At 42.4% G+C, this 23322-nt stretch overlaps 24 non-coding genes across 24 annotated transcripts; all 24 read right to left on the reverse strand.

The window, feature by feature from the left end:
- Window positions 1-70: 70 nt before the first annotated feature.
- On the reverse strand, window positions 71-143 carry trnav-uac (transfer RNA valine (anticodon UAC)). The gene has a single exon. It is a non-coding gene; the product is annotated as a tRNA-Val (tRNA).
- Window positions 144-747: 604 nt separating this feature from the next.
- On the reverse strand, window positions 748-820 carry trnav-cac (transfer RNA valine (anticodon CAC)). The gene has a single exon. It is a non-coding gene; the product is annotated as a tRNA-Val (tRNA).
- Window positions 821-946: 126 nt separating this feature from the next.
- Window positions 947-1019, reverse strand: trnav-aac (transfer RNA valine (anticodon AAC)). Its single transcript has one exon. It is a non-coding gene; the product is annotated as a tRNA-Val (tRNA).
- A 236-nt stretch (window positions 1020-1255) lies between these two features.
- On the reverse strand, window positions 1256-1328 carry trnav-uac (transfer RNA valine (anticodon UAC)). Its single transcript has one exon. It is a non-coding gene; the product is annotated as a tRNA-Val (tRNA).
- A 604-nt stretch (window positions 1329-1932) lies between these two features.
- trnav-cac (transfer RNA valine (anticodon CAC)) lies at window positions 1933-2005 on the reverse strand. The gene has a single exon. It is a non-coding gene; the product is annotated as a tRNA-Val (tRNA).
- Window positions 2006-2440: 435 nt separating this feature from the next.
- Window positions 2441-2513, reverse strand: trnav-uac (transfer RNA valine (anticodon UAC)). Its single transcript has one exon. It is a non-coding gene; the product is annotated as a tRNA-Val (tRNA).
- Window positions 2514-3116: 603 nt separating this feature from the next.
- Window positions 3117-3189, reverse strand: trnav-cac (transfer RNA valine (anticodon CAC)). The gene has a single exon. It is a non-coding gene; the product is annotated as a tRNA-Val (tRNA).
- A 447-nt stretch (window positions 3190-3636) lies between these two features.
- On the reverse strand, window positions 3637-3709 carry trnav-uac (transfer RNA valine (anticodon UAC)). Its single transcript has one exon. It is a non-coding gene; the product is annotated as a tRNA-Val (tRNA).
- A 603-nt stretch (window positions 3710-4312) lies between these two features.
- Window positions 4313-4385, reverse strand: trnav-cac (transfer RNA valine (anticodon CAC)). The gene has a single exon. It is a non-coding gene; the product is annotated as a tRNA-Val (tRNA).
- Window positions 4386-4523: 138 nt separating this feature from the next.
- trnav-aac (transfer RNA valine (anticodon AAC)) lies at window positions 4524-4596 on the reverse strand. The gene has a single exon. It is a non-coding gene; the product is annotated as a tRNA-Val (tRNA).
- A 236-nt stretch (window positions 4597-4832) lies between these two features.
- On the reverse strand, window positions 4833-4905 carry trnav-uac (transfer RNA valine (anticodon UAC)). Its single transcript has one exon. It is a non-coding gene; the product is annotated as a tRNA-Val (tRNA).
- Window positions 4906-7203: 2298 nt separating this feature from the next.
- Window positions 7204-7276, reverse strand: trnav-uac (transfer RNA valine (anticodon UAC)). The gene has a single exon. It is a non-coding gene; the product is annotated as a tRNA-Val (tRNA).
- Window positions 7277-7879: 603 nt separating this feature from the next.
- Window positions 7880-7952, reverse strand: trnav-cac (transfer RNA valine (anticodon CAC)). Its single transcript has one exon. It is a non-coding gene; the product is annotated as a tRNA-Val (tRNA).
- A 443-nt stretch (window positions 7953-8395) lies between these two features.
- On the reverse strand, window positions 8396-8468 carry trnav-uac (transfer RNA valine (anticodon UAC)). Its single transcript has one exon. It is a non-coding gene; the product is annotated as a tRNA-Val (tRNA).
- Window positions 8469-9273: 805 nt separating this feature from the next.
- On the reverse strand, window positions 9274-9346 carry trnav-aac (transfer RNA valine (anticodon AAC)). The gene has a single exon. It is a non-coding gene; the product is annotated as a tRNA-Val (tRNA).
- A 236-nt stretch (window positions 9347-9582) lies between these two features.
- On the reverse strand, window positions 9583-9655 carry trnav-uac (transfer RNA valine (anticodon UAC)). Its single transcript has one exon. It is a non-coding gene; the product is annotated as a tRNA-Val (tRNA).
- Window positions 9656-10460: 805 nt separating this feature from the next.
- Window positions 10461-10533, reverse strand: trnav-aac (transfer RNA valine (anticodon AAC)). The gene has a single exon. It is a non-coding gene; the product is annotated as a tRNA-Val (tRNA).
- Window positions 10534-10769: 236 nt separating this feature from the next.
- On the reverse strand, window positions 10770-10842 carry trnav-uac (transfer RNA valine (anticodon UAC)). The gene has a single exon. It is a non-coding gene; the product is annotated as a tRNA-Val (tRNA).
- Window positions 10843-11643: 801 nt separating this feature from the next.
- On the reverse strand, window positions 11644-11712 carry trnav-uac (transfer RNA valine (anticodon UAC)). Its single transcript has one exon. It is a non-coding gene; the product is annotated as a tRNA-Val (tRNA).
- Window positions 11713-18112: 6400 nt separating this feature from the next.
- trnav-cac (transfer RNA valine (anticodon CAC)) lies at window positions 18113-18185 on the reverse strand. Its single transcript has one exon. It is a non-coding gene; the product is annotated as a tRNA-Val (tRNA).
- Window positions 18186-18319: 134 nt separating this feature from the next.
- Window positions 18320-18392, reverse strand: trnav-aac (transfer RNA valine (anticodon AAC)). The gene has a single exon. It is a non-coding gene; the product is annotated as a tRNA-Val (tRNA).
- A 236-nt stretch (window positions 18393-18628) lies between these two features.
- Window positions 18629-18701, reverse strand: trnav-uac (transfer RNA valine (anticodon UAC)). The gene has a single exon. It is a non-coding gene; the product is annotated as a tRNA-Val (tRNA).
- Window positions 18702-19502: 801 nt separating this feature from the next.
- Window positions 19503-19571, reverse strand: trnav-uac (transfer RNA valine (anticodon UAC)). The gene has a single exon. It is a non-coding gene; the product is annotated as a tRNA-Val (tRNA).
- A 1241-nt stretch (window positions 19572-20812) lies between these two features.
- On the reverse strand, window positions 20813-20885 carry trnav-cac (transfer RNA valine (anticodon CAC)). The gene has a single exon. It is a non-coding gene; the product is annotated as a tRNA-Val (tRNA).
- Between the last annotated feature and the right edge of the window lie 2437 nt (window positions 20886-23322).

Consider the following 23322-nt stretch of genomic DNA (forward strand, 5'->3'; position numbering starts at 1 on the left):
GGCGTTTGCAGCTTGGACCACCTGCCTACCAGACAGCCATTTCACCACAGAAAAAAAAAAAGCCCCCACCTGTTTCCGCCCAGTTTCGAGCTGGGGACCTTTCGCGTGTAAGGCGAATGTGATAACCTCTACACTACGGAAACCTGCAGTCAAGGTTGTATCTGACATTTTCATCGCACGCTTCTTGGAGCACGAATAAAATTACAGATTGCGTTGTGCTCTTCAGTCTGCAAATAGCTTTTTTTTGAGTGGCAAACCAAGCATTTTTCCAGTTGTTTAAAGGATTGCTCTGTGACCATTACTTTTTTGCTCTTTTTTAGGTTATTTAATTTAATTGTTTTTAACATTATACGAAATATTTTGTCTTTGAGTGCACCATCCATCTGTTCATTGAAACTGCCTGGTTTAAAGTACAGAGTCTGTCGGTGTGGCAGTTACTGCTGCCTAGTGTGGCTTAATAATTGTCTTCACACCTGTGTAAAGAAAGGCCTTCGTGACGTAGAGCTGCTGCCTAACAGAGGGCCACTCTGACAAATATCTTCTTTCGTGTTCCTCAGAAGAAAGCCACGCAGGCTTGAAATGGCACGAGTGTGGGTTAGGTTTAGATCAAACAGTGACTGCTCTTTCATTTCTGCATCAACTACACCTTTGCTGACTATATTCATGCCTCTTGGCCGCAAAGCTTCGGTAGCATTGAGTTCCTCCTCAACAGAATGCCAATTGAACCATTGTGAAAAAGAGATTCACTGTTCCCGCCCAGTTTCGAACTGGGGACCTTTCGCGTGTGAGGCGAATGTGATAACCACTACACTACGGAAACCTACCTACCGCTAAAACAGTCCAACATTTTTAATTGAAGTCTCTGTAAAATGTGCATAAAGGTAATGTCTTCTAAAGCCCACAGTCGGCTAAAAAGGGTTCATACTTTTCATCAAAAGGAAGCAGCTGTTTCTGCTCGGTTTTGAACCAAGGACCTTTCCCGTGTTAGGCGAACGTGATGACCACTACACTACAGAAACTCCCCACTTCCACACTAGTTCTCTTTCGCCATAATCTATACAATGATGTGCCCAAAAGCAAATAGGCAATCTGTGTAAATCCCACACACAACAGGACAGAGTTCATTCGGCGTGGCAGTCTACGCCGAGTTTCCAAATAATTTCCCTTAACTTACCTCGGAATTAAGGCGTTTGCAGCTTGGACCACCTGCCTACCAGACAGCCATTTCACCACAGAAAGAAAAAAAGCCCCCACCTGTTTCCGCCCAGTTTCGAGCTGGGGACCTTTCGCGTGTAAGGCGAATGTGATAACCTCTACACTACGGAAACCTGCAGTCAAGGTTGTATCTGACATTTTCATCGCACGCTTCTTGGAGCACGAATAAAATTACAGATTGCGTTGTGCTCTTCAGTCTGCAAATTGCTTTTTTTTGAGTGGCAAACCAAGCATTTTTCCAGTTGTTTGAAGGATTGCTCTGTGACCATTACTTTTTTGCTCTTTTTTAGGTTATTTAATTTAATTGTTTTTAACATTATACGAAATATTTTGTCTTTGAGTGCACCATCCATCTGTTCATTGAAACTGCCTGGTTTAAAGTACAGAGTCTGTCGGTGTGGCAGTTACTGCTGCCTAGTGTGGCTTAATAATTGTCTTCACACCTGTGTAAAGAAAGGCCTTCGTGACGTAGAGCTGCTGCCTAACAGAGGGCCACTCTGACAAATATCTTCTTTCGTGTTCCTCAGAAGAAAGCCACGCAGGCTTGAAATGGCACGAGTGTGGGTTAGGTTTAGGTCAAACAGTGACTGCTCTTTCATTTCTGCATCAACTACACCTTTGCTGACTATATTCATGCCTCTTGGCCGCAAAGCTTCGGTAGCATTGGGTTCCTCCTCAACAGAATCCCAATTGAACCATTGTGAAAAAGAGATTTACTGTTCCCGCCCAGTTTCGAACTGGGGACCTTTCGCGTGTGAGGCGAACGTGATAACCACTACACTACGGAAACCTACCTACCGCTAAAACAGTCCAACATTTTTAATTGAAGTCTCTGTAAAATGTGCATAAAGGTAATGTCTTCTAAAGCCCACAGTCGGCTAAAAAGGGTTCATACTTTTCATCAAAAGGAAGCAGCTGATTCTGCTCGGTTTTGAACCAAGGACCTTTCCCGTGTTAGGCGAACGTGATGACCACTACACTACAGAAACTCCCCACTTCCACACTAGTTCTCTTTCGCCATAATCTATACAATGATGTGCCCAAAAGCAAATAGGCAATCTGTGTAAATCCCACACACAACAGGACAGAGTTCATTCGGCGTGGCAGTCTACGCCGAGTTTCCAAATAATTTCCCTTAACTTACCTCGGAATTAAGGCGTTTGCAGCTTGGACCACCTGCCTACCAGACAGCCATTTCACCACAGAAAGAAAAAAAGCCCCCACCTGTTTCCGCCCAGTTTCAAGCTGGGGACCTTTCGCGTGTAAGGCGAATGTGATAACCTCTACACTACGGAAACCTGCAGTCAAGGTTGTATCTGACCTTTTCATCGCACGCTTCTTGGAGCACGAATAAAATTACAGATTGCGTTGTGCTCTTCAGTCTGCAAATAGCTTTTTTTTGAGTGGCAAACCAAGCATTTTCCAGTTGTTTGAAGGATTGCTCTGTGACCATTACTTTTTTGCTCTTTTTTAGGTTATTTAATTTAATTGTTTTTAACGTTATACGAAATATTTTGTCTTTGAGTGCACCATCCATCTGTTCATTGAAACTGCCTGGTTTAAAGTACAGAGTCTGTCGGTGTGGCAGTTACTGCTGCCTAGTGTGGCTTAATAATTGTCTTCACACCTGTGTAAAGAAAGGCCTTCGTGACGTAGAGCTGCTGCCTAACAGAGGGCCACTCTGACAAATATCTTCTTTCGTGTTCCTCAGAAGAAAGCCACGCAGGCTTGAAATGGCACGAGTGTGGGTTAGGTTTAGGTCAAACAGTGACTGCTCTTTCATTTCTGCATCAACTACACCTTTGCTGACTATATTCATGCCTCTTGGCCGCAAAGCTTCGGTAGCATTGGGTTCCTCCTCAACAGAATGCCAATTGAACCATTGTGAAAAAGAGATTCACTGTTCCCGCCCAGTTTCGAACTGGGGACCTTTCGCGTGTGAGGCGAACGTGATAACCACTACACTACGGAAACCTACCTACCTACCTACCTACCTCTAAAACAGTCCAACATTTTTAATTGAAGTCTCTGTAAAATGTGCATAAAGGTAATGTCTTCTAAAGCCCACAGTCGGCTAAAAAGGGTTCATACTTTTCATCAAAAGGAAGCAGCTGATTCTGCTCGGTTTTGAACCAAGGACCTTTCCCGTGTTAGGCGAACGTGATGACCACTACACTACAGAAACTCCCCACTTCCACACTAGTTCTCTTTCGCCATAATCTATACAATGATGTGCCCAAAAGCAAATAGGCAATCTGTGTAAATCCCACACACAACAGGACAGAGTTCATTCGGCGTGGCAGTCTACGCCGAGTTTCCAAATAATTTCCCTTAACTTACCTCGGAATTAAGGCGTTTGCAGCTTGGACCACCTGCCTACCAGACAGCCATTTCACCACAGAAAGAAAAAAAGCCCCCACCTGTTTCCGCCCAGTTTCAAGCTGGGGACCTTTCGCGTGTAAGGCGAATGTGATAACCTCTACACTACGGAAACCTGCAGTCAAGGTTGTATCTGACCTTTTCATCGCACGCTTCTTGGAGCACGAATAAAATTACAGATTGCGTTGTGCTCTTCAGTCTGCAAATAGCTTTTTTTTGAGTGGCAAACCAAGCATTTTCCAGTTGTTTGAAGGATTGCTCTGTGACCATTACTTTTTTGCTCTTTTTTAGGTTATTTAATTTAGTTGTTTTTAACATTATACGAAATATTTTGTCTTTGAGTGCACCATCCATATGTTCATTGAAACTGCCTGGTTTAAAGTACAGAGTCTGTCGGTGTGGCAGTTACTGCTGCCTAGTGTGGCTTAATAATTGTCTTCACACCTGTGTAAAGAAAGGCCTTCGTGACGTAGAGCTGCTGCCTAACAGAGGGCCACTCTGACAAATATCTTCTTTCGTGTTCCTCAGAAGAAAGCCACGCAGGCTTGAAATGGCACGAGTGTGGGTTAGGTTTAGGTCAAACAGTGACTGCTCTTTCATTTCTGCATCAACTACACCTTTGCTGACTATATTCATGCCTCTTGGCCGCAAAGCTTCGGTAGCATTGAGTTCCTCCTCAACAGAATGCCAATTGAACCATTGTGAAAAAGAGATTCACTGTTCCCGCCCAGTTTCGAACTGGGGACCTTTCGCGTGTGAGGCGAACGTGATAACCACTACACTACAGAAACCTACCTACCTACCTACCTACCTCTAAAACAGTCCAACATTTTTAATTGAAGTCTCTGTAAAATGTGCATAAAGGTAATGTCTTCTAAAGCCCACAGTCGGCTAAAAAGGGTTCATACTTTTCATCAAAAGGAAGCAGCTGTTTCTGCTCGGTTTCGAAACGAGGACCTTTCGCGTGTTAGGCGAACGTGATGACCACTACACTACAGAAACTCCCCACTTCCACACTAGTTCTCTTTCGCCATAATCTATACAATGATGTGCCCAAAAGCAAATAGGCAATCTGTGTAAATCCCACACACAACAGGACAGAGTTCATTCGGCGTGGCAGTCTACGCCGAGTTTCCAAATAATTTCCCTTAACTTACCTCGGAATTAAGGCGTTTGCAGCTTGGACCACCTGCCTACCAGACAGCCATTTCACCACAGAAAGAAAAAAAGCCCCCACCTGTTTCCGCCCAGTTTCGAGCTGGGGACCTTTCGCGTGTAAGGCGAATGTGATAACCTCTACACTACGGAAACCTGCAGTCAAGGTTGTATCTGACCTTTTCATCGCACGCTTCTTGGAGCACGAATAAAATTACAGATTGCGTTGTGCTCTTCAGTCTGCAAATAGCTTTTTTTTGAGTGGCAAACCAAGCATTTTTCCAGTTGTCTGAAGGATTGCTCTGTGACCATTACTTTTTTGCTCTTTTTTAGGTTATTTAATTTAATTGTTTTTAACATTATACGAAATATTTTGTCTTTGAGTGCACCATCCATCTGTTCATTGAAACTGCCTGGTTTAAAGTACAGAGTCTGTCGGTGTGGCAGTTACTGCTGCCTAGTGTGGCTTAATAATTGTCTTCACACCTGTGTAAAGAAAGGCCTTCGTGACGTAGAGCTGCTGCCTAACAGAGGGCCACTCTGACAAATTTCTTTGTTCGTGTTCCTCAGAAGAAAGCCACGCAGGCTTAAAATGGCACGAGTGTGGGTTAGGTTTAGGTCAAACAGTGACTGCTCTTTCATTTCTGCATCAACTACACCTTTGCTAACTATATTCATGCCTCTTGGCCGCAAAGCTTCGGTAGCGTTGAGTTCCTCCTCAAAAGAATGCCAATTGAACCATTGTGAAAAAGAGATTCACTGTTCCCACCCAGTTTCAAACTGGGGATCTTTTGCTTGTGAGGCGAACGTGATAACACTACACTACGGAAGCCTACCTACATCCCTCAAACAGTCCAACATTTTTAATTGAAGGCTCTGTAAAATGTGCATAAAGGTAATGTCTTCTAAAGCCCACAGTCGGCTAAAAAGGGTTCATACTTTTCATCAAAAGGAAGCAGCTGTTTCTGCTCGGTTTCAAACCGAGGACCTTTCGCGTGTTAGGCGAACGTGATGACCACTACACTACAGATACTCCCCACTTCCACACTAGTTCTCTTTCGCCATAATCTATACAATGATGTGCCCAAAAGCAAATAGGCAATCTGTGTAAATCCCACACACAACAGGACAGAGTTCATTCGGCGTGGCAGTCTACGCCGAGTTTCCAAATAATTTCCCTTAACTTACCTCGGAATTAAGGCGTTTGCAGCTTGGACCACCTGCCTACCAGACAGCCATTTCACCAAAGAAAGAAAAAAAGCCCCCACCTGTTCCGCCCAGTTTCGAGCTGGGGACCTTTCGCGTGTAAGGCGAATGTGATAACCTCTACACTACGGAAACCTGCAGTCAAGGTTGTATCTGACCTTTTCATCGCACGCTTCTTGGAGCACGAATAAAATTACAGATTGCGTTGTGCTCTTCAGTCTGCAAATAGCTTTTTTTTGAGTGGCAAACCAAGCATTTTTCCAGTTGTCTGAAGGATTGCTCTGTGACCATTACTTTTTTGCTCTTTTTTAGGTTATTTAATTTAATTGTTTTTAACATTATACGAAATATTTTGTCTTTGAGTGCACCATCCATCTGTTCATTGAAACTGCCTGGTTTAAAGTACAGAGTCTGTCGGTGTGGCAGTTACTGCTGCCTAGTGTGGCTTAATAATTGTCTTCACACCTGTGTAAAGAAAGGCCTTCGTGACGTAGAGCTGCTGCCTAACAGAGGGCCACTCTGACAAATTTCTTCGTTCGTGTTCCTCAGAAGAAAGCCACGCAGGCTTAAAATGGCACGAGTGTGGGTTAGGTTTAGGTCAAACAGTGACTGCTCTTTCATTTCTGCATCAACTACACCTTTGCTAACTATATTCATGCCTCTTGGCCGCAAAGCTTCGGTAGCGTTGAGTTCCTCCTCAAAAGAATGCCAATTGAACCATTGTGAAAAAGAGATTCACTGTTCCCGCCCAGTTTCAAACTGGGGATCTTTTGCTTGTGAGGCGAACGTGATAACACTACACTACGGAAGCCTACCTACATCCCTCAAACAGTCCAACATTTTTAATTGAAGGCTCTGTAAAATGTGCATAAAGGTAATGTCTTCTAAAGCCCACAGTCGGCTAAAAAGGGTTCATACTTTTCATCAAAAGGAAGCAGCTGATTCTGCTCGGTTTTGAACCAAGGACCTTTCCCGTGTTAGGCGAACGTGATGACCACTACACTACAGAAACTCCCCACTTCCACACTAGTTCTCTTTCGCCATAATCTATACAATGATGTGCCCAAAAGCAAATAGGCAATCTGTGTAAATCCCACACACAACAGGACAGAGTTCATTCGGCGTGGCAGTCTACGCCGAGTTTCCAAATAATTTCCCTTAACTTACCTCGGAATTAAGGCGTTTGCAGCTTGGACCACCTGCCTACCAGACAGCCATTTCACCACAGAAAGAAAAAAAGCCCCCACCTGTTTCCGCCCAGTTTCAAGCTGGGGACCTTTCGCGTGTAAGGCGAATGTGATAACCTCTACACTACGGAAACCTGCAGTCAAGGTTGTATCTGACCTTTTCATCGCACGCTTCTTGGAGCACGAATAAAATTACAGATTGCGTTGTGCTCTTCAGTCTGCAAATAGCTTTTTTTTGAGTGGCAAACCAAGCATTTTCCAGTTGTTTGAAGGATTGCTCTGTGACCATTACTTTTTTGCTCTTTTTTAGGTTATTTAATTTAATTGTTTTTAACGTTATACGAAATATTTTGTCTTTGAGTGCACCATCCATCTGTTCATTGAAACTGCCTGGTTTAAAGTACAGAGTCTGTCGGTGTGGCAGTTACTGCTGCCTAGTGTGGCTTAATAATTGTCTTCACACCTGTGTAAAGAAAGGCCTTCGTGACGTAGAGCTGCTGCCTAACAGAGGGCCACTCTGACAAATATCTTCTTTCGTGTTCCTCAGAAGAAAGCCACGCAGGCTTGAAATGGCACGAGTGTGGGTTAGGTTTAGGTCAAACAGTGACTGCTCTTTCATTTCTGCATCAACTACACCTTTGCTGACTATATTCATGCCTCTTGGCCGCAAAGCTTCGGTAGCATTGAGTTCCTCCTCAACAGAATGCCAATTGAACCATTGTGAAAAAGAGATTCACTGTTCCCGCCCAGTTTCGAACTGGGGACCTTTCGCGTGTGAGGCGAACGTGATAACCACTACACTACAGAAACCTACCTACCTACCTACCTCTAAAACAGTCCAACATTTTTAATTGAAGTCTCTGTAAAATGTGCATAAAGGTAATGTCTTCTAAAGCCCACAGTCGGCTAAAAAGGGTTCATACTTTTCATCAAAAGGAAGCAGCTGTTTCTGTTTGGTTTCGAAATGAGGACCTTTCGCGTGTTAGGCGAACGTGATGACCACTACACTACAGAAACTCCCCACTTCCACACTAGTTCTCTTTCGCCATAATCTATACAATGATGTGCCCAAAAGCAAATAGGCAATCTGTGTAAATCCCACACACAACAGGACAGAGTTCATTCGGCGTGGCAGTCTACGCCGAGTTTCCAAATAATTTCCCTTAACTTACCTCGGAATTAAGGCGTTTGCAGCTTGGACCACCTGCCTACCAGACAGCCATTTCACCACAGAAAGAAAAAAAGCCCCCACCTGTTTCCGCCCAGTTTCGAGCTGGGGACCTTTCGCGTGTAAGGCGAATGTGATAACCTCTACACTACGGAAACCTGCAGTCAAGGTTGTATCTGACCTTTTCATCGCACGCTTCTTGGAGCACGAATAAAATTACAGATTGCGTTGTGCTCTTCAGTCTGCAAATAGCTTTTTTTTGAGTGGCAAACCAAGCATTTTTCCAGTTGTCTGAAGGATTGCTCTGTGACCATTACTTTTTTGCTCTTTTTTAGGTTATTTAATTTAATTGTTTTTAACATTATACGAAATATTTTGTCTTTGAGTGCACCATCCATCTGTTCATTGAAACTGCCTGGTTTAAAGTACAGAGTCTGTCGGTGTGGCAGTTACTGCTGCCTAGTGTGGCTTAATAATTGTCTTCACACCTGTGTAAAGAAAGGCCTTCGTGACGTAGAGCTGCTGCCTAACAGAGGGCCACTCTGACAAATTTCTTCGTTCGTGTTCCTCAGAAGAAAGCCACGCAGGCTTAAAATGGCACGAGTGTGGGTTAGGTTTAGGTCAAACAGTGACTGCTCTTTCATTTCTGCATCAACTACACCTTTGCTAACTATATTCATGCCTCTTGGCCGCAAAGCTTCGGTAGCGTTGAGTTCCTCCTCAAAAGAATGCCAATTGAACCATTGTGAAAAAGAGATTCACTGTTCCCGCCCAGTTTCAAACTGGGGATCTTTTGCTTGTGAGGCGAACGTGATAACCACTACACTACGGAAGCCTACCTACATCCCTCAAACAGTCCAACATTTTTAATTGAAGGCTCTGTAAAATGTGCATAAAGGTAATGTCTTCTAAAGCCCACAGTCGGCTAAAAAGGGTTCATACTTTTCATCAAAAGGAAGCAGCTGTTTCTGCTCGGTTTCGAACCGAGGACCTTTCGCGTGTTAAGCGAACGTGATGACCACTACACTACAGATACTCCCCACTTCCACACTAGTTCTCTTTCGCCATAATCTATACAATGATGTGCCCAAAAGCAAATAGGCAATCTGTGTAAATCCCACACACAACAGGACAGAGTTCATTCGGCGTGGCAGTCTACGCCGAGTTTCCAAATAATTTCCCTTAACTTACCTCGGAATTAAGGCGTTTGCAGCTTGGACCACCTGCCTACCAGACAGCCATTTCACCACAGAAAGAAAAAAAGCCCCCACCTGTTTCCGCCCAGTTTCGAGCTGGGGACCTTTCGCGTGTAAGGCGAATGTGATAACCTCTACACTACGGAAACCTGCAGTCAAGGTTGTATCTGACCTTTTCATCGCACGCTTCTTGGAGCACGAATAAAATTACAGATTGCGTTGTGCTCTTCAGTCTGCAAATAGCTTTTTTTTGAGTGGCAAACCAAGCATTTTTCCAGTTGTTTGACGGATTGCTCTGTGACCATTACTTTTTTGCTCTTTTTTAGGTTATTTAATTTAATTGTTTTTAACATTATACGAAATATTTTGTCTTTGAGTGCACCATCCATCTGTTCATTGAAACTGCCTGGTTTAAAGTACAGAGTCTGTCGGTGTGGCAGTTACTGCTGCCTAGTGTGGCTTAATAATTGTCTTCACACCTGTGTAAAGAAAGGCCTTCGTGACGTAAAGCTGCTGCCTAACAGAGGGCCACTCTGACAAATATCTTCGTTCGTGTTCCTCAGAAGAAAGCCACGCAGGCTTGAAATGGCACGAGTGTGGGTTAGGTTTAGGTCAAACAGTGACTGCTCTTTCATTTCTGCATCAACTACACCTTTGCTGACTATATTCATGCCTCTTGGCCGCAAAGCTTCGGTAGCGTTGAGTTCCTCCTCAAAAGAATGCCAATTGAACCATTGTGAAAAAGAGATTCAGTGTTCCCGTCCAGTTTCAAACTGGGGACCTTTTGCTTGTGAGGCGAACGTGATAACCACTACACTACGGAAGCCTACCTACATCCCTCAAACAGTCCAACATTTTTAATTGAAGTCTCTGTAAAATGTGCATAAAGGTAATGTCTTCTAAAGCCCACAGTCGGCTAAAAAGGGTTCATACTTTTCATCAAAAGGAAGCAGCTGTTTCTGCTCGGTTTTGAACCGAGGACCTTTCCCGTGTTAGGCGAACGTGATGACCACTACACTACAGAAACTTCCCACTTCCACACTAGTTCTCTTTCACCATAATCTATACAATGATGTGCCCAAAAGCAAATAGGCAATCTGTGTAAATCCCACACACAACAGGACAGAGTTCATTCGGCGTGGCAGTCTACGCCGAGTTTCCAAATAATTTCCCTTAACTTACCTCGGAATTAAGGCGTTTGCAGCTTGGACCACCTGCCTACCAGACAGCCATTTCACCACAGAAAGAAAAAAAGCCCCCACCTGTTTCCGCCCAGTTTCGAGCTGGGGACCTTTCGCGTGTAAGGCAAATGTGATAACCTCTACACTACGGAAACCTGCAGTCAAGGTTGTATCTGACATTTTAATCGCACGCTTCTTGGAGCACGAAAAAAATTACAGATTGCGTTGTGCTCTTCAGTCTGCAAATAGCTTTTTTTTGAGTGGCAAACCAAGCATTTTTCCAGTTGTTTGAAGGATTGCTCTGTGACCATTACTTTTTTGCTCTTTTTTAGGTTATTTAATTTAATTGTTTTTAACATTATACGAAATATTTTGTCTTTGAGTGCACCATCCATCTGTTCATTGAAACTGCCTGGTTTAAAGTACAGAGTCTGTCGTTGTGGCAGTTACTGCTGCCTAGTGTGGCTTAATAATTGTCTTCACACCTGTGTAAAGAAAGGCCTTCGTGACGTAGAGCTGCTGCCTAACAGAGGGCCACTCTGACAAATATCTTCTTTCGTGTTTCTCAGAAGAAAGCCACGCAGGCTTGAAATGGCACGAGTGTGGGTTAGGTTTAGGTCAAAGAGTGACTGCTCTTTCATTTCTGTATCAACTACACCTTTGCTGACTATATTCATGCCTCTTGGCCGCAAAGCTTTGGTAGCGTTGAGTTCCTCCTCAACAGAATGCCAATTAAACCATTGTGAAAAAGAGATTCACTGTTCCCGCCCTGTTTCGAACTGGGGACCTATCGCGTGTGAGGCGACCGTGATAACCACTACACTACGGAAACCTACCTCCCTCAAACAGTCCAACATTTTTAATTGAAGGCTCTGTAAAATGTGCATAAAGGTAATGTCTTCTAAAGCCCACAGTCGGCTAAAAAGGGTTCATACTTTTCATCAAAAGGAAGCAGCTGTTTCTGCTCGGTTTCGAACCAAGGACCTTTCGCGTGTAAGGCGAACGTGATGACCACTACACTACACTACACATGGGGAAGTCGTGGTCTAATGGTTAGAGAGTCGGACTCCCAATCGAAAGGCTGTGAGTTCGAGTCCCGGGCCGGCAGGAATTGTGGGTGGGGGGAGTGCATGTACAGTTCTCTCTCCACCCTCAATATCACGACTTAGGTGCCCTTGAGCAAGGCATCGAACCCCCAACTGCTCCCTGGGCGCCGCAGCATAAATGGCTGCCCACTGCTCCGGGTGTGTGCTCACAGTGTGTGTGTGTTCACTGCTCTGTGTGTGTGCATTTCGGATGGGTTAAATGCAGAGCACAAATTCTGAGTATGGGTCACCATACTTGGCTGAATGTCACTTCACACTTTTTTTTTTACAGAAACTCCCCACTTCCACACTAGTTCTCAAATAGGCAAATAGGCAATCTGTGTAAATCCCACACACAACAGGACAGAGTTCATTCGGCGTGGCAGTCTACGCCGAGTTTCCAAATAATTTCCCTTAACTTACCTCGGAATTAAGGCGTTTGCAGCTTGGACCACCTGCCTACCAACCAGCCATTTCACCACAGAAAGAAAAAAAGCCCCCACCTGTTTCGAGCTGGGGACCTTTCGCATGTAAGTCGAATGTGATAACCTCTACACTACGGAAACCTGCAGTGAAGGTTGGATCTGACCTTTTCATCGCACGCTTCTTGGAGCACGAATAAAATTACAGATTGCGTTGTGCTCTTCAGTCTGCAAATAGCTTTTTTTTGAGTGGCAAACCAAGCATTTTTCCAGTTGTCTGAAGGATTGCTCTGTGACCATTACTTTTTTGCTCTTTATTAAGTTATTTAATTTAATTGTTTTTAACGTTATACGAAATATTTTGTCTTTGAGTGCACCATCCATCTGTTCATTGAAACTGCCTGGTTTAAAGTACAGAGTCTGTCGGTGTGGCAGTTACTGCTGCCTAGTGTGGCTTAATAATTGTCTTCACACCTGTGTAAAGAAAGGCCTTCGTGACGTAGGGACATCCTCTTGCCTGCGGGTGTCGCTGTTGGACAGTGTTTTCTCTACTTCCTGTTGGCCTTGTGTAACATTTTGTAGCTCCGTGTAGCTGTTTTTATTTTATTTTTTTCTCTAGAATCTTTATCTTACTATCACTCTCTGTTTTTTAAAGTGGTAAAATATAACTTAATTCACACCATATTTCTGATATTATCGATCAATCTTATCAGATTAACTTTGATCGTTCACTTTTATTTTATTTCCGTGAGTGCAGTACACCTGCAAAGCGTTAGCATTCGTTAGCTTGTCATTAGCGTCTTCATTCGAACCTATCGCTGTTTTCTTTTCTCCTCTCCCTCGCTCCAGTTTTTCACAAGTTCATCAAACAACCGCAGTAAGAATTTTCATCAAGCACGGTGAGTAATGGCTTCTCCTATCATTGTTTCTTGCACCTCTTGCCACATGTACAGTTTATCTATCTCTGTCGCTGATGAGGGATTCACATGTGATAAATGCAGGGAAATAGTTAGGCTGACAGAGAAGATTTCAGAATTAGAGACACGCATCCAAACTTTAATTGAGGATAGTAAAAATGTTAGGGCTCTAGATACGGCTTTGGATGCGTCTAGCTCAGGGATTCCTGTACATTGTTCGGTTCCGGAAACAGAGCCCCAGCAGCAGGGCAACTGGGTGACAGTGAGGCAGCGTAGTCGTGGGTCAAAACACCGCTCTTCTGTTCCGATCAAAACATTAAACAGGTTCTCCCCACTCAGTGATGCACCCACTGAGAAACCTGATGAAAGTGCTCTAGTTATTGGTGATTCTATTGTACGGAACGTGAATATAGAGACACCAGCCACCATAGTCAAATGTTTACCGGGAGCCAGAGCGCCTGACATCTTGGCAAATTTAAAAGTGCTGGCTAATGCTAAACGTAAATACAGTAAGATTGTTATTCATGCCGGCGCTAATGATGTTCGACTTCGCCAGTCGGAGATCACTAAAAATAACATTAAAGAGGTGTGTGAACTTGCAAGCACGATGTCAGACACTGTAATATGCTCTGGTCCCCTCCCTGCTTACCGTGGTGATGAGATGCATAGCAGATTGTCATCACTCAATGGCTGGATGTCTAAGTGGTGCCCACAGAATAACATAGGTTTCATAGACAATTGGACGAGCTTTTGGGGCAGACCTGACCTGTTTAAAAGAGATGGTCTTCATCCCTCCTGGGGTGGCGCCACTCTTCTCTCTAGAAATATGGCAAATAGTCTTAGTGTTTATACTTGACTAACTGGGGCCCAGGTCAGGAAGCAGACAGACTGGCTAAACCGACCGTCTGCTAGCTGCCTCCCGTCACAGAGGTCAGTTAATTCTCAGCACATAGAGACTTTTTCACCTAGATATCACACTATAGAGACTGTGTCTGTTCCCCGAACTAGAAAAAACAAAAAACGTCCAAACCAGGTTAAGATTAACAATTTAATTGAGGTTCAACAAATAAAAAACAGAAGCAATATGGATAAACAAATGATAAAGCTTGGCTTATTGAATATCAGATCCCTTTCTACGAAAACACTTTTTGTAAATAATATGATCACTGATCATAATATAGATGTACTCTGTTTGACAGAAACCTGGCTAAAACCTGATGATTACATTATTTTAAATGAGTCCACCCCCCAAGATTACTGTTATAAACATGAGCCACGTCTAAAAGGCAAAGGTGGAGGTGTTGCTTCAATTTATAACAACGTTTTCAGGATTTCTCAGAGGGCAGGCTACAAGTATAACTCGTTTGAAGTAATGGTACTTCATATAACATTATCCAAAGAAACAAATGTTAATGATAAATCCCCTGTTATGTTTGTACTGGCTACTGTATACAGGCCACCAGGGCACCATACAGACTTTATTAAAGAGTTTGGTGATTTTACATCTGAGTTAGTTCTGGCTGCAGATAAAGTTTTAATAGTTGGTGATTTTAATATCCATGTTGATAATGAAAACGATGCATTGGGATCAGCATTTATAGACATTCTGAACTCTATTGGTGTTAGACAACACGTTTCAGGACCTACTCATTGTCGAAATCATACTCTAGATTTAATACTGTCACATGGAATTGATGTTGATGGTGTTGAAATTATTCAGCCAAGTGATGATATCTCAGATCATTATTTAGTTCTTTGCAAAATTCATATAGCCAAAATTGTAAATTCTACTTCTTGTTACAAGTATGGAAGAACCATCATTTCTAACACAAAAGACTGCTTTTTAAGTTATCTCCCTGATGTATCCAAATTCCTTAGCATATCCAAAACCTCAGAACAACTTGATGATGTAACAGAAACTATGGACTCTCTCTTTTCTAGCACTTTAAATAAAGTTGCTCCTTTACGCTTAAGGAAGGTTAAGGAAAACAGTTTGACACCATGGTATAATGAGCATACTCGCACCCTAAAGAGAGCAGCCCGAAAAATGGAGCGCAGCTGGAGGAAAACAAAACTAGAGGTATTTCGTATTGCTTGGCGGGAAAGTAACATATCCTACAGAAAAGCATTAAAAACTGCTAGATCCGATTACTTTTCTTCTCTTTTAGAAGAAAACAAACATAACCCCAGGTATTTATTCAATACAGTGGCTAAATTAACGAAAAATAAAGCCTCAACAAGTGTTGACATTTCCCAACACCACAGCAGTAATGAGTTTATGAACTACTTTACTTCTAAAATCGATACTATTAGAGATAAAATTGCAACCATTCAGCCGTCAGCTACAGTATCACATCAGACAGTGCACTATAGACCCCCTGAGGAACAGTTCCACTCATTCTCTACCATAGGAGAGGAAGAATTGTATAAACTTGTTAAATCATCTAAACCAACAACATGTATGTTAGACCCTATACCATCTAAGCTCCTGAAAGAGGTGCTTCCAGAAGTCATAGATCCTCTTCTGACTATTATTAATTCCTCATTGTCATTAGGATATGTCCCCAAAACCTTCAAACTGGCTGTTATTAAGCCTCTCATCAAAAAACCACAACTTGACCCCAAAGAACTAGTTAATTATAGACCAATCTCGAATCTCCCTTTTCTGTCCAAGATACTAGAAAAGGTGGTATCCACACAATTATATTCCTTCTTAGAGAAAAATGGTATATGTGAGGATTTCCAGTCAGGATTTAGACCGTATCATAGTACTGAGACTGCTCTTCTTAGAGTTACAAATGATCTGCTCTTATCATCTGATCGTGGGTGTATCTCTCTATTAGTTTTATTGGATCTTAGTGCTGCGTTTGACACAATTGACCACAACATTCTTTTGCATAGACTTGAATACTTTGTTGGCATCAGTGGAAGTGCATTAGCATGGTTTAAATCGTACTTATATGACCGCCATCAGTTCGTAGCAGTGAATGAAGATGTATCCTATCGATCACAAGTGCAGTATGGAGTACCTCAAGGCTCAGTACTAGGGCCGCTACTCTTCACGCTTTATATGTTACCCTTGGGAGATATCATCAGGAAACATGGTGTTAGCTTTCACTGTTATGCTGATGATACTCAGCTCTATATTTCTTCGCAGCCCGGTGAAACACACCAATTTGAAAAACTAATGGATTGCATAGTCGATATAAAAAACTGGATGACGAGTAATTTCTTACTGCTAAATTCTGAAAAAACAGAGGTGTTAATTATAGGACCTAAAAACTCTGCTTGTAATAACCTAGAACATTGTCTAAGACTTGATGGTTGCTCTGTCAATTCTTCGTCATCAGTTAGGAACCTAGGTGTGCTACTTGATCGCAATCTTTCCTTAGAAAGCCACGTTTCTAGCATTTGTAAAACTGCATTTTTCCATCTCAAAAATATATCTAAATTACGGCCTATGCTCTCAATGTCAAATGCAGAAATGTTAATCCATGCATTTATGACCTCAAGGTTAGATTATTGTAATGCTTTATTGGGTGGTTGTTCTGCACGCTTAGTAAACAAACTACAGCTAGTCCAAAATGCAGCAGCAAGAGTTCTTACTAGAACCAGGAAGTATGACCATATTAGCCCGGTCCTGTCAACACTGCACTGGCTCCCTATCAAGCATCGCATAGATTTTAAAATATTGCTTATTACTTATAAAGCCCTGAATGGTTTAGCACCTCAGTATTTGAATGAGCTCCTTTTACATTATAATCCTCTACGTCCGCTACGTTCTCAAAACTCAGGCAATTTGATAATACCTAGAATATCAAAATCAACTGCAGGCGGCAGATCCTTTTCCTATTTGGCGCCCAAACTCTGGAATAACCTACCTAACATTGTTCGGGAGGCAGACACACTCTTGCAGTTTAAATCTAGATTAAAGACCCATCTCTTTAACCTGGCATACACATAACATACTAATATGCTTTTATTATCCAAATCCGTTAAAGGATTTTTAGGCTGCATTAATTAGGTAAACCGGAACCGGAAACACTTCCCATAACAACCTATGTACTTGCTACATCATTAGAAGAATGGCATCTACGCTAATATTTGTCTGTTTCTCTCTTGTTCCGAGGTCACCGTGGCCACCAGATCCAGTCTGTGTCCAGATCAGAGGGTCACTGCAGTCACCCGGATCCAGTACGTATCCAGACCAGATGCTGGATCAGCACCTAGAAAGGACCTCTACATCCCTGAAAGACAGCGGAGACCAGGACAACTAGAGCCCCAGATACAGATCCCCTGTAAAGACCTTGTCTCAGAGGAGCACCAGGACAAGACCACAGGAAACAGATGATTCTTCTGCACAATCTGACTTTGCTGCAGCCTGGAATTGAACTACTGGTTTCGTCTGGTCAGAGGAGAACTGGCCCCCCAACTGAGCCTGGTTTCTCCCAAGGTTTTTTTCTCCATTCTGTCACCGATGGAGTTTCGGTTCCTTGCCGCTGTCGCCTCTGGCTTGCTTAGTTGGGGACACTTCATCTACAGCGATATCGTTGACTTGATTGCAAATAAATGGACAGACACTATTTAACTGAACAGAGATGACATAACTGAATCCAATGATGAACTGCCTTTAACTATCATCTTTGCATTATTGACACTGTTTTCCTAATGAATGTTGTTCAGTTGCTTTGACGCAATGTATTTTGTTTAAAGCACTATATAAATAAAGGTGACATTGACATTGACATTGACGTAGAGCTGCTGCCTAACAGAGGGCCACTCTGACAAATATCTTCGTTCGTGTTCCTCAGAAGAAAGCCACGCAGGCTTGAAATGGCACGAGCGTGGGTTAGGTTTAGGTCAAACAGTGACTGCTCTTTCATTTCTGCATCAACTACACCTTTGCTGACTATATTCATGCCTCTTGGCCGCAAAGCTTCGGTAGCATTGAGTTCCTCCTCAACAGAATGCCAATTGAACCATTGTGAAAAAGAGATTCACTGTTCCCGCCCAGTTTCGAACTGGGGACCTTTCGCGTGTGAGGCCAACGTGATAACCACTACACTACGGAAACCTACCTACCTACCTACCTCTAAAACAGTCCAACATTTTTAATTGAAGTCTCTGTAAAATGTGCATAATGGTAATGTCTTCTAAAGCCCACAGTCGGCTAAAAAGGGTTCATACTTTTCATCAAAAGGAAGCAGCTGTTTCTGCTCGGTTTCGAACCAAGGACCTTTCGCATGTTAGGCGAACATGATGACAACTACACTACAGAAACTCCCCACTTCCACACTAGTTCTCTTTCGCCATAATCTATACAATGATGTGCCCAAAAGCAAATAGGCAATCTGTGTAAATCCCACACACAACAGGACAGAGTTCATTCGGCGTGGCAGTCTACGCCGAGTTTCCAAATAATTTCCCCTAACTTACCTCGGAATTAAGGCGTTTGCAGCTTGGACCACCTGCCTACCAGACAGCCATTTCACCACAGAAAGAACAAAAGCCCCCACCTGTTTCCGCCCAGTTTCGAGCTGGGGACCTTTCGCGTGTAAGACGAATGTGATAACCTCTACACTACGGAAACCTGCAGTAAAGGTTGGATCTGACCTTTTCATCGCACGCTTCTTGGAGCACGAATAAAATTACAGATTGCGTTGTGCTCTTCAGTCTGCAAATAGCTTTTTTTTGAGTGGCAAACCAAGCATTTTTCCAGTTGTCTGAAGGATTGCTCTGTGACCATTACTTTTTTGCTCTTTTTTAGGTTATTTAATTTAATTGTTTTTAACGTTATACGAAATATTTTGTCGTTGAGTGCACCATCCATCTGCTCATTGAAACTGCCTGGTTTAAAGTACAGAGTCTGTTGGTGTGGCAGTTACTGCTGCCTAGTGTGGCTTAATAATTGTCTTCACACCTGTGTAAAGAAAGGCCTTCGTGACGTAGAGCTGCTGCCTAACAGAGGGCCACTCTGACAAATATCTTCTTTCGTGTTCCTCAGAAGAAAGCCACGCAGGCTTGAAATGGCACGAGTGTGGGTTAGGTTTAGGTCAAAGAGTGACTGCTCTTTCATTTCTGCATCAACTACACCTTTGCTGACTATATTCATGCCTCTTGGCCGCAAAGCTTTGGTAGCGTTGAGTTCCTCCTCAACAGAATGCCAATTAAACCATTGTGAAAAAGAGATTCACTGTTCCCGCCCTGTTTCGAACTGGGGACCTATCGCGTGTGAGGCGACCGTGATAACCACTACACTACGGAAACCTACCTCCCTCAAACAGTCCAACATTTTTAATTGAAGGCTCTGTAAAATGTGCATAAAGGTAATGTCTTCTAAAGCCCACAGTCGGCTAAAAAGGGTTCATACTTTTCATCAAAAGGAAGCAGCTGTTTCTGCTCGGTTTCGAACCAAGGACCTTTCGCGTGTAAGGCGAACGTGATGACCACTACACTACACATGGGGAAGTCGTGGTCTAATGGTTAGAGAGTCGGACTCCCAATCGAAAGGCTGTGAGTTCGAGTCCCGGGCCGGTAGGAATTGTGGGTGGGGGAAGTGCATGTACAGTTCTCTCTCCACCCTCAATATCACGACTTAGGTGCCCTTGAGCAAGGCATCGAACCCCCAACTGCTCCCCGGGCGCCGCAGCATAAATGGCTGCCCACTGCTCCGGGTGTGTGCTCACAGTGTGTGTGTGTGTGTGTTCACTGCTCTGTGTGTGTGCATTTCGGATGGGTTAAATGCAGAGCACAAATTCTGAGTATGGGTCACCATACTTGGCTGAATGTCACTTCACACTTTTTTTTTTACAGAAACTCCCCACTTCCACACTAGTTCTCAAATAGGCAAATAGGCAATCTGTGTAAATCCCACACACAACAGGACAGAGTTCATTCGGCGTGGCAGTCTACGCCGAGTTTCCAAATAATTTCCCTTAACTTACCTCGGAATTAAGGCGTTTGCAGCTTGGACCACCTGCCTACCAACCAGCCATTTCACCACAGAAAGAAAAAAAGCCCCCACCTGTTTCGAGCTGGGGACCTTTCGCATGTAAGTCGAATGTGATAACCTCTACACTACGGAAACCTGCAGTGAAGGTTGGATCTGACCTTTTCATCGCACGCTTCTTGGAGCACGAATAAAATTACAGATTGCGTTGTGCTCTTCAGTCTGCAAATAGCTTTTTTTTGAGTGGCAAACCAAGCATTTTTCCAGTTGTCTGAAGGATTGCTCTGTGACCATTACTTTTTTGCTCTTTATTAAGTTATTTAATTTAATTGTTTTTAACGTTATACGAAATATTTTGTCTTTGAGTGCACCATCCATCTGTTCATTGAAACTGCCTGGTTTAAAGTACAGAGTCTGTCGGTGTGGCAGTTACTGCTGCCTAGTGTGGCTTAATAATTGTCTTTACACCTGTGTAAAGAAAGGCCTTCGTGACGTAGAGTTGCTGCCTAACAGAGGGCCACTCTGACAAATATCTTCTTTCGTGTTCCTCAGAAGAAAGCCATGCAGGCTTGAAATGGCACGAGTGTGGGTTAGGTTTAGGTCGAACAGTGACTGCTGTTTCATTTCTGCATCAACTACACCTTTGCTGACTATATTCATGCCTCTTGGCATGAAAAAAGCCGAAAGCTTCAGTAGCGTTGAGTTCCTCCTCAACAGAATGCCAATTGAACCATTGTGAAAAAGAGATTCACTGTTCCCACCCAGTTTCAAACTGGGGACCTTTCGCGTGTGAGGCGAACGTGATAACCACTACACTACGGAAACCTACCTACCTACCTACCTACCTACCTCTCCAAACAGTCCAACATTTTTAATTGAAGGCTCTGTAAAATGTGCATAAAGGTAATGTCTTCTAAAGCCCACAGTCGGCTAAAAAGGGTTCATACTTTTCATCAAAAGGAAGCAGCTGTTTCTGCTCGGTTTCTAACCGAGGACCTGTCGCGTGTTAGGCGAACGTGATGATCACTACACTACAGAAACTCCCTACTTCCACACTAGTTCTCTTTCGCCATAATCTATACAATGATGTGCCCAAACGCAAATAGGCAATCTGCGTAAATCCCACACACAACAGGACAGAGTTCATTCAGCGTGGCAGTCTACGCCGAGTTTCCAAATAATTTCCTTTAACTTACCTCGGAATTAAGGCGTTTGCAGCTTGGACCACCTGCCTACCAGACAGCCATTTCACCACAGAAAGAACAAAAGCCCCCACCTTTTTCCGCCCAGTTTCAAGCTGGGTACCTTTCGCGTGTAAGGCGAATGTGATAACCTCTACACTATGGAAACCTGCAGTCAAGGTTGGATCTGACCTTTTCATCGCACGCTTCTTGGAGCACGAATAAAATTACAGATTGCGTTGTGCTCTTCAGTCTGCAAATAGTTTTTTTTGAGTGGCAAACCAAGCATTTTTCCAGTTGTCTGAAGGATTGCTCTGTGACCATTACTTTTTTGCTCTTTTTTAGGTTATTTAATTTAGTTGTTTTTAACGTTATACGAAATATTTTGTCTTTGAGTGCACCATCCATCTGTTCATTGAAACTGCCTGGTTTAACCCTATCAAGTCGATTAACGCGAATACACGTTTTGAGTCATTTTCTCCTGATAACCCCGAAAAGAACTAAAATTACACTTTCAGTTTTAATCGTACAGATAAGAGCAATACATCAATCGAATCTGTAAAGGGTCTACTTTTTTTTGGATACAGACATAAATACAACAAAACTTTGTGCACTTATAAAATAAAGATAACAAACAAGGTGCGCTGTCTGCAGCCTTTGTCTGCGCTGATCTTCTTTTACAAACACGTCATTTAAATGAACTTTAACTCTGTGAATACTCAACGAAAATACATGAGAGAGATATCTATAGAAAGCTTGACATGTCTTTTAAACTAAACAAGTGCCGCCGAAAACAGATATTCTGTGATAAAGTAATCCATATGAAAACAACGCGATGTCTGTTTTTCATGTCTCCCTTCATTATATCTAATGTGACCACGCCCCGCGCCGAACGCTCTATTCAGATTCAAACTGAAGCGCGCGGCTTGAATACGCCCATAACAGAACAAAAAGCAGCGAGACTGTTCAAGTTTTTTTTATTTTACTGTTTGCTTCGCGATGAGAGGAATAACACATAATTCACCCCAAAAAGATGTGATGTGGTTGAGGATTTGAGAAATGGATTTCCTCAGAAAAAAGAATGAAGCACTTTATTCAGCAGAGATCATAAACATGAGTAAGTCTCTTTTTATTTATTTATATACTTGTACTAGTTTTCACATAACGTGTAAACGTTTTACTAGTTAGACTTTTTCCAAACTATAATTCCTGACTAAATGTATAATCAAGTGAAACATTATGAAGTTTCAATAACAATATACAACACTATACCCTTCGAAAGCTTGATGTAAATAATATAAATTTAACAAATACATAACTGTAACAAATGTAAAAACAATGCTTTTCTTTCCATTTATTCCCCCTAAAAACCCAGAAAAATATTCTCAGCTCTTTTCAACATTAATAATAATGATGATAATAATAACAACAAACGTTTTTTTTTTTTTTTTTTGTAGAAAATAAGATTGTTAAAAGGATTTCTGAAGGATTGTGTGACTGGAGTAAGCATGCCAAACAATTTGTTTGAAAGTCAGCTTTGATTGTTTCTAATAAACTGTTTAACTGCTCCCCCAAGTGGATATTAAATTATGTTGTGGGATAATTAAATATATTCTTAATAAACTACAAACATAAAATTATATAGATTTATTTTGTTCTCACATTCTCTCTTGTAACTCCTCACTCTCAGTGGCACAGATGACTGAATGGCTCATTATGCAGCTCATTATGCAGCCCTTTGTCTTCTCAGGTGTAAATCACAATGATATTCATGGTAGTTGACGCCTACTCGCATATGACTTTTACCAACAAAAAGTGTCTTAGAAAATTTAAATCAATATATTGTTTTCTCTGAGTGAGTAAACAAGATGATTTTCACATCATTTAGAAAGAAAAATTCTAGGCTACAAGCTCCAGTTCTCAAAAATCCCGGGAACCATTGTTCTTTATGTGTTTTTTTGCCTTATTCAAGCGTTTTAACATTTTTAGTTTTTCACTAACCACGCATAATATTTTTTTTCTCAAAAACACAATCAGAGGTGGAAAGAGTACAAAAATATTCTACTCAAGTAAAAGTACCA

Source organism: Carassius carassius, chromosome 22, assembly GCF_963082965.1.
Source record: "Carassius carassius chromosome 22, fCarCar2.1, whole genome shotgun sequence".
In the NCBI taxonomy this organism is placed as follows: Eukaryota; Metazoa; Chordata; class Actinopteri; order Cypriniformes; family Cyprinidae; genus Carassius; species Carassius carassius.